We start from the raw sequence: 9,220 nt of genomic DNA on the forward strand, positions 1-9,220 counted from the left end.
CACGGGGTTAGATACAGAGTAAAGCTCCCTCTACACTGTCCCCATCAAACACTCCCAGGACAGGTACAGCACGGGGTTAGATACAGAGTAAAGCACCCTCTACACTGTCCCCATCAAACACTCCCAGGACAGGTACAGCACGGGGTTAGATACAGAGTAAAGCACCCTCTACACTGTCCCCCCCAAACACTCCCAGGACAGGTACAGCACGGGGTTAGATACAGAGTAAAGCTCCCTCTACACTGTCCCTCCATCAAACACTCCCAGGACAGGTACAGCACGGGGTTAGATACAGAGTAAAGCTCCCTCTACACTGTCCCCATCAAACACTCCCAGGACAGGTACAGCACGGGGTTAGATACAGAGTAAAGCTCCCTCTACACTGTCCCCCCATCAAACACTCCCAGGACAGGTACAGCACGGGGTTAGACACAGAGTAAAGCTCCCTCTACACTGTCCCCATCAAACACTCCCAGGACAGGTACAGCACGGGGTTAGATACAGAGTAAAGCTCCCTCTACACTGTCCCCATCAAACACTCCCAGGACAGGGACAGCACGGGGTTAGATACAGAGTAAAGCACCCTCTACACTGTCCCCCATCAAACACTCCCAGGACAGGTACAGCACGGGGTTAGATACAGAGTAAAGCACCCTCTACACTGTCCCCATCAAACACTCCCAGGACAGGTAGAGCACGGGGTTAGATACAGAGTAAAGCTCCCTCTACACTGTCCCCCATCAAACATTCCCAGGACAGGTACAGCACGGGGTTAGATACAGAGTAAAGCTCCCTCTACACTGTCCCCATCAAACACTCCCAGGACAGGTACAGCACGGCGTTAGATACAGAGTAAAGCTCCCTCCACACTTTCCCCCCCATCAAACACTCCCAGGACAGGTACAGCACGGGGTTAGATACAGAGTAAAGCTTCCTCTACACTGTCCCCATCAAACACTCCCAGGACAGGTACAGCACGGGGTTAGGTACAGAGTAAAGCTCCCTCTACACTGACCCCATCAAACACTCCCAGGACAGGTACAGCACGGGGTTAGATACAGAGTAAAGCTCCCTCTACACTGTTCCCCCATCAAACACTCCCAGGACAGGTACAGCACAGTGTGTGATACAGAGTAAAGCTCCCTCTACACTGTCCCCCATCAAACACACCCAGGACAGGTACCGCACGGGGTTAGATACAGAGTAAAGCTCCCTCTACACTGTCCCCCCATCAAACACTCCCAGGACAGGTACAGCATGGGGTTAGATACAGAGTAAAGCTCCCTCTACACTGTCCCCCATCAAACACTCCCAGGACAGGTACAGCACGGGGTTAGATACAGAGTAAAGCTCCCTCTACACTGTCCCCCCATCAAACACTCCCAGGACAGGTACGGGGACGGGGTTAGATACAGAGTAAAGCTCCCTCTACACTGTCCCCATCAAACACTCCCAGGACAGGTACAGCACGGGGTTAGATACAGAGTAAAGCTCCCTCTACACTGTCCCCATCAAACACTCCCAGGACAGGTACAGCACGGGGTTAGATACAGAGTAAAGCTCCCTCTACACTGTCCCCCCATCAAACACTCCCAGGACAGGTACAGCACGGGGTTAGATACAGAGTAAAGCTCCCTCGACACTGTCCCCCATCAAACACTCCCAGGACAGGTACAGCACGGGGTTAGATACAGAGTAAAGCTCCCTCGACACTGTCCCCCATCAAACACTCCCAGGACAGGTACAGCACGGCGTTAGGTACAGAGTAAAGCTCCCTCTACACTGTCCCCCCATCAAACACTCCCAGGACAGGTACAGCACGGGGTTAGATACAGTGTAAAGCTCCCTCTACACTGTCCCCCATCAAACACTCCCAGGACAGGTACAGCACGGGATTAGATACAGAGTAAAGCTCCCTCTACACTGTCCCCCATCAAACACTCCCAGGACAGGTACAGCACGGGGTTAGATACAGAGTAAAGCTCCCTCGACACTGTCCCCCATCAAACACTCCCAGGACAGGTACAGCACGGCGTTAGGTACAGAGTAAAGCTCCCTCTACACTGTCCCCCCATCAAACACTCCCAGGACAGGTACAGCACGGGGTTAGATACAGTGTAAAGCTCCCTCTACACTGTCCCCCATCAAACACTCCCAGGACAGGTACAGCACGGGATTAGATACAGAGTAAAGCTCCCTATACACTGTCCCCCATCAAACACTCCCAGGACAGGTACAGCACGGGGTTACATACAGAGTAAAGCTCCCTCTACACTGTCCCCCATCAAACACTGCCAGGACAGGTACAGCACGGAGTTAGATACAGAGTAAAGCTCCCTCTACACTGTCCCCCATCAAACACTCCCAGGACAGGTACAGCACGGGGTTAGATACAGAGTAAAGCTCCCTCTACACTGTCCCCCATCAAACACTGCCAGGACAGGTACAGCACGGAGTTAGATACAGAGTAAAGCTCCCTCTACACTGTCCCCCATCAAACACTGCCAGGACAGGTACAGCACGGAGTTAGATACAGAGTAAAGCTCCCTCTACACTGTCCCCCATCAAACACTCCCAGGACAGGTACAGCACGGGGTTAGATACAGAGTAAAGCTCCCTCTACACTGTCCCCCATCAAACACTGCCAGGACAGGTACAGCACGGGGTTAGATACAGAGTAAAGCTCCCTCTACACTGTCCCCATCAAACACTCCCAGGACAGGTACAGCACGGGGTTAGATACAGAGTAAAGCTCCCTCTACACTGTCCCCCATCAAACACTCCCAGGACAGGTACAGCACGGGGTTAGATACAGAGTAAAGCTCCCTCTACACTGTCCCCATCAAACACTTCCAGGACAGTACAGCACGGGGTTAGATACAGAGTAAAGCTCCCTCTACACTGTCCCCCATCAAACACTCCCAGGACAGGTACAGCACGGGGTTAGATACAGAGTGAAGCTCCCTCTACACTGCCCCCATCAAACACTCCCAGGACAGGTACAGCACGGGGTTAGATACAGAGTAAAGCTCCCTCTGCACTGCCCCCCATCAAACACTCCCAGGACAGGTACAGCACGGGGTTAGATACAGAGTAAAGCTCCCTCTGCACTGTCCCCATCAAACACTCCCAGGACAGGTACAGCACGGGGTTAGAAACAGAGTAAAGCTCCCTCTACACTGTCCCCATCAAACACTCCCAGGACAGGTACGGGGACGGGGTTAGGTACAGAGTAAAGCTCCCTCTACACTGTCCCCCCATCACAGGACAGGTACGGGGACGGGGTTAGATACAGAGTAAAGCTCCCTCTACACTGTCCCCCCATCAAACACTCCCAGGACAGGTACAGCACGGGGTTAGATACAGAGTAAAGCTCCCTCTACACTGTCCCCCCATCACAGGACAGGTAACACTCCCAGGACAGGTACAGCACGGGGTTAGATACAGAGTAAAGCACCCTCTACACTGTCCCCATCAAACACTCCCAGGACAGGTAGAGCACGGGGTTAGATACAGAGTAAAGCTCCCTCTACACTGTCCCCCATCAAACACTCCCAGGACAGGTACAGCACGGGGTTAGATACAGAGTAAAGCTCCCTCTACACTGTCCCCCCCATCACAGGACAGGTACGGGGACGGGGTTAGATACAGAGTAAAGCTCCCTCTACACTGTCCCCCCATCACAGGACAGGTAACACTCCCAGGACAGGCACAGCACGGGGTTAGATACAGAGTAAAGCACCCTCTACACTGTCCCCATCAAACACTCCCAGGACAGGTAGAGCACGGGGTTAGATACAGAGTAAAGCTCCCTCTACACTGTCCCCCATCAAACACTCCCAGGACAGGGACAGCACGGGGTTAGATACAGAGTAAAGCTCCCTCTACACTGTCCCCATCAAACACTCCCAGGACAGGTACAGCACGGCGTTAGATACAGAGTAAAGCTCCCTCCACACTTTCCCCCCCATCAAACACTCCCAGGACAGGTACAGCACGGGGTTAGATACAGAGTAAAGCTTCCTCTACACTGTCCCCATCAAACACTCCCAGGACAGGTACAGCACGGGGTTAGGTACAGAGTAAAGCTCCCTCTACACTGACCCCATCAAACACTCCCAGGACAGGTACAGCACGGGGTTAGATACAGAGTAAAGCTCCCTCTACACTGTTCCCCCATCAAACACTCCCAGGACAGGTACAGCACAGTGTGTGATACAGAGTAAAGCTCCCTCTACACTGTCCCCCATCAAACACACCCAGGACAGGTACCGCACGGGGTTAGATACAGAGTAAAGCTCCCTCTACACTGTCCCCCCATCAAACACTCCCAGGACAGGTACAGCATGGGGTTAGATACAGAGTAAAGCTCCCTCTACACTGTCCCCCATCAAACACTCCCAGGACAGGTACAGCACGGGGTTAGATACAGAGTAAAGCTCCCTCTACACTGTCCCCCCATCAAACACTCCCAGGACAGGTACGGGGACGGGGTTAGATACAGAGTAAAGCTCCCTCTACACTGTCCCCATCAAACACTCCCAGGACAGGTACAGCACGGGGTTAGATACAGAGTAAAGCTCCCTCTACACTGTCCCCATCAAACACTCCCAGGACAGGTACAGCACGGGGTTAGATACAGAGTAAAGCTCCCTCTACACTGTCCCCATCAAACACTCCCAGGACAGGTACAGCACGGGGTTAGATACAGAGTAAAGCTCCCTCTACACTGTCCCCCCATCAAACACTCCCAGGACAGGTACAGCACGGGGTTAGATACAGAGTAAAGCTCCCTCGACACTGTCCCCCATCAAACACTCCCAGGACAGGTACAGCACGGGGTTAGATACAGAGTAAAGCTCCCTCGACACTGTCCCCCATCAAACACTCCCAGGACAGGTACAGCACGGCGTTAGGTACAGAGTAAAGCTCCCTCTACACTGTCCCCCCATCAAACACTCCCAGGACAGGTACAGCACGGGGTTAGATACAGTGTAAAGCTCCCTCTACACTGTCCCCCATCAAACACTCCCAGGACAGGTACAGCACGGGATTAGATACAGAGTAAAGCTCCCTCTACACTGTCCCCCATCAAACACTCCCAGGACAGGTACAGCACGGGGTTAGATACAGAGTAAAGCTCCCTCGACACTGTCCCCCATCAAACACTCCCAGGACAGGTACAGCACGGCGTTAGGTACAGAGTAAAGCTCCCTCTACACTGTCCCCCCATCAAACACTCCCAGGACAGGTACAGCACGGGATTAGATACAGAGTAAAGCTCCCTCTACACTGTCACCCATCAAACACTCCCAGGACAGGTACAGCACGGGGTTAGATACAGAGTAAAGCTCCCTCTACACTGTCCCCATCAAACACTCCCAGGACAGGTACAGCACGGGGTTAGATACAGAGTTAAGCTCCCTCTACACTGTCCCCATCAAACACTCCCAGGACAGGTACAGCACGGGGTTAGATACAGAGTAAAGCTCCCTCTACACTGTCCCCATCAAACACTCCCAGGACAGGTACAGCACGGGGTTATATACAGAGTAAAGCACCCTCTACACTGTCCCCATCAAACACTCCCAGGACAGGTACAGCACGGGGTTAGATACAGAGTAAAGCACCCTCTACACTGTCCCCCCCAAACACTCCCAGGACAGGTACAGCACGGGGTTCGATACAGAGTAAAGCTCCCTCTACACTGTCCCTCCATCAAACACTCCCAGGACAGGTACAGCACGGGGTTAGATACAGAGTAAAGCTCCCTCTACACTGTCCCCCCATCAAACACTCCCAGGACAGGTACAGCACGGGGTTAGATACAGAGTAAAGCTCCCTCTACACTGTCCCCATCAAACACTCCCAGGACAGGTACAGCACGGGGTTAGATACAGAGTAAAGCTCCCTCTACACTGTCCCCCCATCAAACACTCCCAGGACAGGTACAGCACGGGGTTAGGTACAGAGTAAAGCTCCCTCTACACTGTCCCCATCAAACACTCCCAGGACAGGTACAGCACGGGGTTAGATACAGAGTAAAGCTCCCTCTACACTGTCCCCATCAAACACTCCCAGGACAGGTACAGCACGGGGTTAGATACAGAGTAAAGCTCCCTCTACACTGTCCCCATCAAACACTCCCAGGACAGGTACAGCACGGGGTTAGATACAGAGTAAAGCACCCTCTACACTGTCCCCATCAAACACTCCCAGGACAGGTACAGCACGGGGTTAGATACAGAGTAAAGCACCCTCTACACTGTCCCCCCCAAACACTCCCAGGACAGGTACAGCACGGGGTTAGATACAGAGTAAAGCTCCCTCTACACTGTCCCTCCATCAAACACTCCCAGGACAGGTACAGCACGGGGTTAGATACAGAGTAAAGCTCCCTCTACACTGTCCCCATCAAACACTCCCAGGACAGGTACAGCACGGGGTTAGATACAGAGTAAAGCTCCCTCTACACTGTCCCCCCATCAAACACTCCCAGGACAGGTACAGCACGGGGTTAGACACAGAGTAAAGCTCCCTCTACACTGTCCCCATCAAACACTCCCAGGACAGGTACAGCACGGGGTTAGATACAGAGTAAAGCTCCCTCTACACTGTCCCCATCAAACACTCCCAGGACAGGTACAGCACGGGGTTAGATACAGAGTAAAGCACCCTCTACACTGTCCCCCATCAAACACTCCCAGGACAGGTACAGCACGGGGTTAGATACAGAGTAAAGCACCCTCTACACTGTCCCCATCAAACACTCCCAGGACAGGTAGAGCACGGGGTTAGATACAGAGTAAAGCTCCCTCTACACTGTCCCCCATCAAACATTCCCAGGACAGGTACAGCACGGGGTTAGATACAGAGTAAAGCTCCCTCTACACTGTCCCCATCAAACACTCCCAGGACAGGTACAGCACGGCGTTAGATACAGAGTAAAGCTCCCTCCACACTTTCCCCCCCATCAAACACTCCCAGGACAGGTACAGCACGGGGTTAGATACAGAGTAAAGCTTCCTCTACACTGTCCCCATCAAACACTCCCAGGACAGGTACAGCACGGGGTTAGGTACAGAGTAAAGCTCCCTCTACACTGACCCCATCAAACACTCCCAGGACAGGTACAGCACGGGGTTAGATACAGAGTAAAGCTCCCTCTACACTGTTCCCCCATCAAACACTCCCAGGACAGGTACAGCACAGTGTGTGATACAGAGTAAAGCTCCCTCTACACTGTCCCCCATCAAACACACCCAGGACAGGTACCGCACGGGGTTAGATACAGAGTAAAGCTCCCTCTACACTGTCCCCCCATCAAACACTCCCAGGACAGGTACAGCATGGGGTTAGATACAGAGTAAAGCTCCCTCTACACTGTCCCCCATCAAACACTCCCAGGACAGGTACAGCACGGGGTTAGATACAGAGTAAAGCTCCCTCTACACTGTCCCCCCATCAAACACTCCCAGGACAGGTACGGGGACGGGGTTAGATACAGAGTAAAGCTCCCTCTACACTGTCCCCATCAAACACTCCCAGGACAGGTACAGCACGGGGTTAGATACAGAGTAAAGCTCCCTCTACACTGTCCCCATCAAACACTCCCAGGACAGGTACAGCACGGGGTTAGATACAGAGTAAAGCTCCCTCTACACTGTCCCCCCATCAAACACTCCCAGGACAGGTACAGCACGGGGTTAGATACAGAGTAAAGCTCCCTCGACACTGTCCCCCATCAAACACTCCCAGGACAGGTACAGCACGGGGTTAGATACAGAGTAAAGCTCCCTCGACACTGTCCCCCATCAAACACTCCCAGGACAGGTACAGCACGGCGTTAGGTACAGAGTAAAGCTCCCTCTACACTGTCCCCCCATCAAACACTCCCAGGACAGGTACAGCACGGGGTTAGATACAGTGTAAAGCTCCCTCTACACTGTCCCCCATCAAACACTCCCAGGACAGGTACAGCACGGGATTAGATACAGAGTAAAGCTCCCTCTACACTGTCCCCCATCAAACACTCCCAGGACAGGTACAGCACGGGGTTAGATACAGAGTAAAGCTCCCTCGACACTGTCCCCCATCAAACACTCCCAGGACAGGTACAGCACGGCGTTAGGTACAGAGTAAAGCTCCCTCTACACTGTCCCCCCATCAAACACTCCCAGGACAGGTACAGCACGGGGTTAGATACAGTGTAAAGCTCCCTCTACACTGTCCCCCATCAAACACTCCCAGGACAGGTACAGCACGGGATTAGATACAGAGTAAAGCTCCCTATACACTGTCCCCCATCAAACACTCCCAGGACAGGTACAGCACGGGGTTAGATACAGAGTAAAGCTCCCTCTACACTGTCCCACATCAAACACTCCCAGGACAGGTACAGCACGGGGTTAGAAACAGAGTAAAGCTCCCTCTACACTGTCCCCATCAAACACTCCCAGGACAGGTACGGGGACGGGGTTAGGTACAGAGTAAAGCTCCCTCTACACTGTCCCCCCATCACAGGACAGGTACGGGGACGGGGTGAGATACAGAGTAAAGCTCCCTCTACACTGTCCCCCCATCAAACACTCCCAGGACAGGTACAGCACGGGGTTAGATACAGAGTAAAGCTCCCTCTACACTGTCCCCCCATCACAGGACAGGTAACACTCCCAGGACAGGTACAGCACGGGGTTAGATACAGAGTAAAGCACCCTCTACACTGTCCCCATCAAACACTCCCAGGACAGGTAGAGCACGGGGTTAGATACAGAGTAAAGCTCCCTCTACACTGTCCCCCATCAAACACTCCCAGGACAGGTACAGCACGGGGTTAGATACAGAGTAAAGCTCCCTCTACACTGTCCCCCCCATCACAGGACAGGTACGGGGACGGGGTTAGATACAGAGTAAAGCTCCCTCTACACTGTCCCCCCATCACAGGACAGGTAACACTCCCAGGACAGGCACAGCACGGGGTTAGATACAGAGTAAAGCACCCTCTACACTGTCCCCATCAAACACTCCCAGGACAGGTAGAGCACGGGGTTAGATACAGAGTAAAGCTCCCTCTACACTGTCCCCCATCAAACACTCCCAGGACAGGGACAGCACGGGGTTAGATACAGAGTAAAGCTCCCTCTACACTGTCCCCATCAAACACTCCCAGGACAGGTACAGCACGGCGTTAGATACAGAGTAAAGCTCCCTCCACACTTTC

This window comes from Mustelus asterias, unplaced genomic scaffold (assembly GCF_964213995.1).
Source record: "Mustelus asterias unplaced genomic scaffold, sMusAst1.hap1.1 HAP1_SCAFFOLD_2144, whole genome shotgun sequence".
Taxonomy (NCBI): Eukaryota; Metazoa; Chordata; class Chondrichthyes; order Carcharhiniformes; family Triakidae; genus Mustelus; species Mustelus asterias.